The sequence below is a fragment of the Bubalus kerabau genome, chromosome 15 (genome assembly GCF_029407905.1).
Source record: "Bubalus kerabau isolate K-KA32 ecotype Philippines breed swamp buffalo chromosome 15, PCC_UOA_SB_1v2, whole genome shotgun sequence".
NCBI lineage: Eukaryota > Metazoa > Chordata > Mammalia > Artiodactyla > Bovidae > Bubalus > Bubalus kerabau.
In genome coordinates, this window is record NC_073638.1 from 68,862,378 (window position 1) to 68,872,430 (window position 10,053).

The window sequence follows — 10,053 nt, forward strand, 5'->3', positions numbered from 1 at the left end:
AAGGAAATGGCAACCCACTCCAGTATTCTTGCCTAGAGAATCCCATGGATGGAGGAGTCTGGTAGGCTACAGTCCATGGGACTGCAAAGAGTTGGACACAACTGAGTGCCTTCATTTCATGTCACTTCACTTCACCTAAGTATTAGAATGACACAGTGTACTCAATTGCCTATTCAGGACAGTTCTGTAGTTCTGAATAAACAAATAGACTTGACTGTATTGGTTAAGTCTAATACAAAACACAACCTATTATAAGAGGTTTGTGTATTAAATAACATTTTAAAAAATAAAACTTAACAAGGTTTATGAATAGATAGTTTGCAAAATTTTATTACAGTGTTACATACATCAACTTTCAATGCAATACTTTTTGAGCATTTTTGGAAACAGTCTCCCCCTGAAGTCTTCCATGTAGAAAACCATTTTATTGATTTTAAGTTCTTATATGTCTAAAATGCTTTTTCCTCAAATATTTTGCCCATTAAATACAATAATGATATGTCTATATTTTACCACTCTGCACATTTTCATGTCTCAAATTCAAATTAAAATGTTCTTTCTCTTGGGGAAAAAAACACACTGAATGACATAGAAACTAATTGGTTCCTAAGTGAGTGATGGTGTTATGTAAAAGATAGCACTAAGCAAAAATTTAATTAATGTTAGACAGTTTAATTATAAATCTATATATATGCAGATGCACACATATTCACACATAGAAAATGCATATGTAAACCAAAAATGAGCTACCTGAACATTCAAAATTACTACTTCATCAACGTAATAATCATCAACTGCATTCAGTCAGTTTAGTTCAGTCACTCAGTTGTGTCCGACTCTTTGCGACCTCATGGACTGCAGCATGCCAGGCTTTCCTGGCCATCACCAACTCCCACAGCTTGCTCAAACTCATGTCCATCAAGTCAGTGATAGCATTCAACCCTCTCATCCTCTGTCAGCCCCTTTTCCTCCTGCCTTCAATCTTTCCCAGCATCAGGGTCTTTTCCAATGAGTCAGTTCTTCACCTCAGGTGGCCAAAGTATTGGAGTTTCAGATTCAACATCAGTTAATATAATAACATTAAAATTATGTTATTTTTCTATATAGTGGTACTATATAGAGTTATATATGCATAACAATCTATAATTATTCTGCAAGAGATGGGAATACCAGACCACCTGATCTACCTCTTGAGAAATTTGTATGCAGGTCAGGAAGCAACAGTTAGAACTAGACATGGAACAACAGACTGGTTCCAAATAGGAAAAGGAGTTCATCAAGGCTGTATATTGTCACCCTGTTTATTTAACTTCTATGCAGAGTACATCATGAGAAATGCTGGACTGGAAGAAACACAAGCTGGAATCAAGATTGCCGGGAGAAATATCAAGAACCTCAGATATGCAGATGACACCACCCTTATGGCAGAAAGTGAAGAGGAACTAAAAAGCCTCTTGATGAAAGTGAAAGAGGAGAGTAAAAAAGTTGGCTTAAAGCTCAACATTCAGAAAACGAAGATCATGGCATCCGGTCCCATCACTTCATGGGAAATAGATGGGGAAACTGTGGAAACAGTGTCAGACTTTATTTTTCTGGGCTCCAAAATCACTGCAGATGGTGACTGCAGCCATGAAATTAAAAGACGCTTACTCCTCGGAAGGAAAGTTATGACCAACCTAGATAGCATATTCAAAAGCAGAGACATTACTTTGCCAACAAAGGTCTGTCTAGTCAAGGCTATAGTTTTTCCTGTGGTTATGTATGGATGTGAGATTTGGACTGTGAAGAAGGCTGAGCGCCAAAGAATTGATGCTTTTGAACTGTGGTGTTGGAGAAGACTCTTGAGAGTCCCTTGGACTGCAAGGAGATCCAACCAGTCCATTCTGAAGGAGATCAGCCCTGGGATTTCTTTGGAAGGAATGATGCTGAAGCTAAAACTCCAGTACTTTGGCTACCTCATGCGAAGAGTTGACTCCTTGGAAAAGACTCTGATGCTGGGAGGGATTGAGGGCAAGAGGAGAAGGGGACGACAGAGGATGAGATGGCTGGATGGCATCACTGACTCGATGGACGTGAGTCTGAGTGAACTCCGGGAATTGGTGATGGACAGGGAGGCCTGGCGTGCTGCGATTCATGGGGTTGCTGAGAGTCGGACAAGACTGAGCGACTGCTCTGATATATATATATATATATATGTATTATATATATATATATATATATATATACACACACACTCCTATATATATATCCCTTAATATTCATGAATATAGAAAACCATCTTGGGGTTTTCTTTTGGCTCATTTCTTCCTCTTCTTCTTCCTTTTTTTTTTTTTTTTTTTTAAATAGAATATGGTCTTTCTGAAGTAGGCTCTCTGGGTCTAGGAACCAGAAATTGACATTGATAATAATACAGATGATCCTGCCATCTCAATAATTATAACATTTAAACAAATGTTACCAGTTGTTCTTTTCTAAGTTTTCTGTGATACTTAGTTTAAGGAATGAAAAACTAAGGCAGTTTCCTTTCATCCCAGTAAGGTAGATATTGTGATGGGATTAACGGTTACATTTCTGTCTTTATCAATTTAAATTATTATTAGAAAAATTTAAAAATTATTTTGAAAATAAAAGCAAGAAGAAATATATTCAGGTATATTCCAAACAACTTACTCAGAGTAGAAATAGATATCACATAGGAATAGTTTGAGATGAGAAGTTTTGGAAATGCTGAAATAAACTATTTTCAGCATTTATTTTAGTCTCTTTCCAGTATGTTTTAAATTTCACAGAAATAGACCCCTTCAACTAAATTCCCAAATTAACAATCAAAGGAAAAGACAAATATTATTTATTTGGATGTGTAATAATCAGTTATTTTATATTTACTTTAAGGTGTTTTATTTACTGCTCTAAAGCATACTTTACCTTTGCATATCCCTAATCAGAAATAAAGTGTGAGACTTTATTTTTTTGGGCTCCAAAATCACTGCAGATGGTGACTGCAGCCATGAAATTAAAAGACGCTTACTCCTCGGAAGGAAAGTTATGACCAACCTAGATAGCATATTCAAAAGCAGAGACATTACTTTGCCAACAAAGGTCCCTCTAGTCAAAGCTATGGTTTTTCCAGTGTTCATGTACGGATGTGAGAGTTGGACTGTGAAGAAGGCTGAGCACCAAAGAATTGATGCTTTTGAACTGTGGTGCTGGAGAAGACTCTTGAGAGTCCCTTGGACTGCAAGGAGATCCAACCAGTGCATTCTGAAGGAGATCAGCCCTGGGATTTGTTTGGAAGGAATGATGCTAAAGCTGAAACTCCAGTACTTTGGCCACCTCATGTGAAGAGTTGACTCATTGGAAAAGACTCTAATGCTGGGACGGATTGGGGGCAGGAGGAGAAGGGGACTACAGAGGATGAGATGGCTGGATGGCATCACTGACTCGATGGACGTGAGTCTGAGTGAACTCCGGGAGTTGGTGATGGACAGGGAGGCCTGCCGTGCTGCGATTCATGGGGTCGCAAAGAGTCGGACATGACTGAGCGACTGAACTGAACTGAACTGAATCTGAAATGCAGAGTAAAAGCCAGAGAAAGGAATGCAGAGGATTTTTAGATATGAGTCAAACTGAAGTTAAAAATAAATATGTAATTCATTAATTAAAATGTTTGAAAATGTAACTTAGGAAAACACTCGAAGAGATAAAAAGAATTAGACTGAATGTAGATGTGTGCTGCTGCTGCTAAGTCGCTTCAGTCGTGTCCGACTCTGTGTGACCCCATAGACAGCAGCCCACCAGGCTCCCTCGTCCCTGGGATTCTCCAGGTAAGAACACTGGAGTGGGTTGCCATTTCCTTCTCCAATGCATGAAAGTGAAAAGTGAAAGTGAAGTCGCTCAGTCATGTCCGACTCCTAGCGACCCCATGGACTGCAGCCTACCAGGCTCCTCCGTCCATGGGATTTTCCAGGCAAGGGTACTGGAGTGGGGTGCCATTGCCTTGATAGAAGACAACTGGCATAAGGGGAGAAACAAACCCTGTGATTAACATAGAAGAAGAAAGATGACTTACAATAGACCTTAACCCCAAATAAGTGAACAGCTCTATACAGGGCTGATGGTTTTTTTCATCTGAGTTGGTCTCTGAAAAGTGACTTTGATAATCTATGATCAAGAAAAAATGATGTGTAGTGGAAATTCTGCTAGTTCTTGAATAGCGAAGTCATATCTTACTCATGTATTTGTTCCATTTTTCACTTCGAAGCATATGCTAAGTATGCTGAATGTGCCAACCCCTATTTTAAGGGCACCAGAAACAATGTTGAATAAAAACCAGTCTTTATTCTCAAGGAGGATACAGACATGTGAGCAGACACTTCTGATGGCCTGTTAGACATAGGGATACAGGAATGTACAGACAATTAAGACAGATTTATGTGGTGAACATGTATGTGCTCAGAAAATAATTAACAGCCCTAGAGGAAATGAAGACTAAATTTCTTTTAAGCTAAGGGAGAAGAGAAGGGAATTTCATAAAAGGGAAGCAATAATAATATACACATAAGGTAGCAGGTCACAATCCACATAGATTGTGGAGAACTTTGAAAAGTTCATAGTTGTTAACACATAGAAAGCGAAGAGGAACAAACTAACCACAGAACATGCTGTAACACATGCTAAGGGATATGTAATTTACCCTACAAGTGAAAAGTTGCTACAGAGCTTTAAATGAGCCAGTTTATTTTCATTATACCCCCTCTATGAAGAATATGGCTTCGCAGCTAGGCATGGTGGTAAAGAACCTACCTGCCAATGCAGAAGACATAAAAGATGTGAGTTCGATCATTGGGATGATCCCCTGGAGTCGGGCATGGCAACCCACTCCAATATTCTTGCCTGGAAAATCCCATGGACAGAAGAGGCTGGTGGGCTACAGTCCATAGGGTCACACAGAGTTGGACACAACTTAAGTGACTTAGCACAGCACATGAAGAATATAACTGAAGAGGTCAGGACTGCAGACAGGAGATTCATCAGGAAACTTGTTACTCTAAAAAGATACAATAAAGGCCTGAATAGATGAAACAGCAGTAATAGTAGCAAACATTAAGGGAAATCAGATTTACTAAAGAGATGAAAGGCTGTATGATAAATTCAATGTGATGCACATCAAAATCCTGGTAAGCTATTTTATGGATATTGACACAATGATTTTAAAGTTTATACAGAGAGGCAGAAGACCTGGAATGACCAATACAGTATTAAAGAAGAACAAAAGTAGAAAACTGGCAATACCTGACGTTAATACTAACCATAAAGCTGTAACCATCAAAACCACTAGGGTGATAGTGGTCAAGGAATATACACTTAGATCAATGAAACAGAATAGAGGCCAGAATTAGATCCATTCAAATACAGTTTGCTAATTTTTCACAAAGAGAAAAGGGTAATTCAGTGGAGAAAGGATACTTTGTCCCCTATTTCTTCTATACTAATAGAAATTTTAGCTGGTGGCATGAACATGCAGTTAAAAGTACATTTCCCAGCTCTCTTGGCTTTAATTTTGATGATGTGATTTGGCTCTGGTGGGAACAACACTAATAAAAGCACTATGTTTAACCTCTTCACCATGCTTTCAAAGTAAAAGACATCTGCTTTCACTTTCTACCTTCTGTCTTACTAAGCAGCTGCAGTGGGGACATCTGGCAGGATGATGAAATATCCATCTCTGATGCATTTTTGAAAGCACTGTGTTTAAGAATACAAAGCAACAAGATGAGATTATCCAGTAACCCTGCATTGTGGAACCAGCATTCTGTTTCTCCAGGGTTTAAACTTAGACTTTCAAAGGAAAGACAAATACACTACTATTTAATTCAGGCAACTTAAGATGTGGCTCTTGTTATAGCAGCTGGACTTCCCATCCTGACTTATACATCCCACAAAACTGACAGACCTTTGTGTCAGCACATCTCTAAGCTCAGCTCATGCTATTCTCCTTGGTTACTCAGCCTCAGTCACACTGGCCTCCTTCCAATTTCCAGAATGCATCAAGCATGCTTCTAACTAGGGCTGTTAAAATTGCTGTTCCTTTTGTCTGACATGTTCTTTCCTCAGAAAATATCTGGCTATCTTTTTTCATTTTACTCATGTTATTCTGAAAATGTCACTTTATCACTGGGCCTTATATTTGACAGACTTGAGTTCAAACAACAGAGAAGGCAATGGCACCCCACTCCAGTACTCTTGCCTGGAAAATCCCATGGACAGAGGAGCCTGGTAGGCTGCAGTCCATGCGGTCGCTAAGAGTCGGACACGACTGAGCAACTTCACTTTCACTTTTCATTTTCATGCATTGGAGGGGGAAATGGCAACCCACTCCAGCATTCTTGCCTGGAGAATCCCAGGGACAGCGGAGCCTGGTGGGGCTGTTGTCTATGGGGTCGCACAGAGTCAGACACGACTGAAGCAACTTAGCAGCAGCAGCAGCAGCAGAGTTCAAACAAAACTGTGATCAATACGAGCTGTCTCCTGTTACGGAAGCTTATTTTGTTTTGCTAAATTGTCTTCATGTAGTAAGCTAGTTAAGTCAGTGTTCTGCTTATGGTCCATCTCAAAATATAGTGGCAGTAGAGTATTGTCATTGTATCACATTTAGCATAAAAGTTGTAGTTTCATGGCCAGCTCTCTTACTTTCCAGCTCTGTGAACCTAGACAAGTTACTTAACTTCTTTCTATACCTCATTTATGCATTCACAGTGCCAACGAATCTAGTTGTTGTAAGACTTAAATAGTACTGTATATAAAGCACTTAAGTCAGTGTTTGACATGTAGAAGATGCTTACGAATAGTCAGCTGCTATCATTATTATCATAATAATTATTCTCATAATCATCAGTAAAGGCAGTAAAAAAGTCATGTTTTATACATGCAAAGCCCAAAGTGGCAACATCATCTAAGAATGTAACGTAAGATTGCTTGTATAAACTTAAATCCCCCACCCCTAGCACATAAGTTTAGTAATGGCATTTCCCTTCAGCCTGTATCCCCTAGTTCAGATCAAACACTATGAGGCTTATTAGTAGGAAGCCACATCCACTCTCTTATCCAATTCACCCCTGTTATTTCCTCGTATTAATTTTACTTCACCGCCATCACCCTGGGTCTACTGTCCACTTAATTAGTAAACAGATATTAAAAAAAAAAAAAAAAAACTAATTAGGTGGCCATCTCACTGATGGCCAAGACCAGCTTCATTATCTCAATTAGGCTTTGAATTATCAATTAACTGTATAACTGATAGTTCTGGAATCACTATACATTGTAATGTGGCAAAATTGAATTACAGTATGAGCTCTTAGAAGCACTCTAAAAATGCTGGAGGGTTAAATAATAATAAAACATCTTAATAGTTAACTATTATGACACTTTTAGCATTAATTTAATGGTGCCAAAGCAGCAGGATTGTTCATATTTATAGGAAAAATGGTCTGATCAATGCAAATAGTCTCTCAACTCTTTGACGATCATATTTTCCCCCAAATTCCTGTGGTGTTGTTGGGCTGCTTCTGATGATAAAAACATAAATAGAACATATAAACCAAAGATACTTTCTCCTTGCAGTGCTTTGAGTGATTCAGTTCAGTTCAGTTCAGTCTCTCAGTCATGTCCAACTCTGCAACCCCATGAATCACAGCACGCCAGGCCTCCCTGTCCATCACCAACTCCTGGAGGTTACCCGAACTCATGTCCATCGAGTCGGTGATGCCATCCAGCCATCTCATCCTCTGTCATCCCCTTCTCCTCCTGCCCCCAATCCCTCCCAGCATCAGGGTCTTTTCAAATGATTCAGCTCTTCGCATCAGGTGGCCAAAGTACTGGAGTTTCAGAACATCAGTCCTTCCAATGAACACCCAGGACTTATCTCCTTTAGGACGGACTGGTTGGATCTCCTTGCAGTCCAAGGGACTCTCAAGAGTCTTCTCCAACACCATAGTTCAAAAGCATCAATTCTTCTGCACTCAGCTTTTTACACCCCAAACACCTGAAAAAATATTCTATGAGAAATTGTATTTTTTTATCTTATTAAAAAAAGAAAATCTGCATTGCAGATAAACAGATGGTATATATCTTCATCTGCAAATGATGCTTCTGCAGAGGATGCTGTGAGGTAGGAATAATGCCTCCTTTTTACAGTGGGATGCTGTAAACACATTTTTTTTTGTTTGTTTTTATTTGTTTTTCCTTAAACTCAGGAGTAGTAAGGTATCTTGATTACGTACCCCAGTGGATTTTCAGTTACATTTATAAATAGATATGGGTGTAGACATGCTGCTGCTGCTGCTAAGTCGCTTCAGTCATGTCCGACTCTGTGCGACCCCAGAGACGGCAGCCCACCAGGCTCCACCGTCCCTGGGATTCTCCAGGCAAGAATACTGGAGTGGGTTGCCATTTCCTTCTCCAATGCATGAAAGTGAAACGTGAAAGTGAAGTCGCTCAGTCATGTCCGACTCCTAGTGACCCCTTGGACTGCAGCCTACCAGGCTCCTCCGTCCATGGGATTTTCCAGGCAAGAGTACTGGAGTGGGGTGTAGACATAGATGCAGATAATTCTGGGGAAAGGATAGCCTAGGACAGATGGCTTGAAGACACTCTTCATTGAGGAGGTCGTGGTTTAGATGTTTACATGCAGATCGGGGAACCGAAGCAAGGAGGTGACTTCCATAAAGCAGAGGCTCATCTCAGTGATTCTTTATGCTTCTTTTCAAACCATACACTTGGCATAGTATTTTGTGACCAATTACTCTTTAGGTAACAAGCTTACAAATTATAAAGCTTTATCAATCAAGCTAAGACTCTATTTGGAAAATAGAATTTTTTTCATTCGAGTGCCTAGTTAGTTACAGTCATTCCTTCTACAACATTAAGACTTTCCTCAGAAGTTTCAAACTCAATCTATCCAATATGTCAGGGGGCTTCCCAGGCAGTGCTAGTGGTAAAGAGCCTGCCTACCAAAGCAGGGGATGCAAGAGAAGGGAGGTTCAGTCTCTGGGCCGAGCCAATCCCTTGGGGAATGGCATGGCAACCCACTCCAGTATTCTTGCCTGGAGAATCCCATGGGCAGAGGAGCTTGAAGGCCTGCAGTCCCTAGGGCTGCAAAGAGTTGGACAGAACTGAAGTGATTTGCATGCACGCGTGCAATGTGTCAGGACCGACTGGCTCAATTTCTGTAAGTATGGAGCTCCAATTACAGCAGGCTTCATAATAAATGACTCTAATGTCAATCTTTCATAAAGTCTGATAAACTCCAGAATGAGTGATTGGCTGAAATTACCATTTTATGTTATCTTCTCATTGTGCTTTTAAAACTGTAGCTTCAGGACATTAAGAAATATGTTGGTATCTTACTCATATTTAGGGGATAAAATTTTGATGTTTGCTCATTGTAAATGGGCCAAGCACTATTTGTGAGTATTTTGCTGTCCTCTTATCTCTTCCTGTCCATTATTCCCCATATTTAATTGGTTATCAGGTCTTGTTAATTTTACTCCTGAAACATCCATTGATGTAAATTTTTCCCCTTCATTCTTGCTTAATCCCCCTAAACCAAATATCATTCTTTGTTTATACTATTGTGTATCTCCTTGCTGATTTCTTTCTGACATTAGTCGGGTTAACACGATTATAGATTTTGTCTTCAGAAACTTATATCAAATGATACAATTGGTGGGAAATATTCACTGCAGTTTACATCAAGGGGAATCTTAGTATAGTTTACAAAGAAGGGTGTTGGGGGAATACCTACCTGGTCTTCAAGTTCTTTCTTAGGACTTAGGTTCACTATGATGTATTTCTTGAAATCCCAGCACATGATGCTTTTAACCTCTGAATTCTTGTGGTTACACCAATTAGATAACACTGTTCCACATACATGGTGTCGTGGGTTGAATGTTTGTGTTCCTTTAAAAGTCACATGTTAAAGTGCTAACCCACAATGTTATAGTATTTGGTGGCAGAGCCTTTGGAAGTAAGCAGATTTAGATGATGTCATGGAGC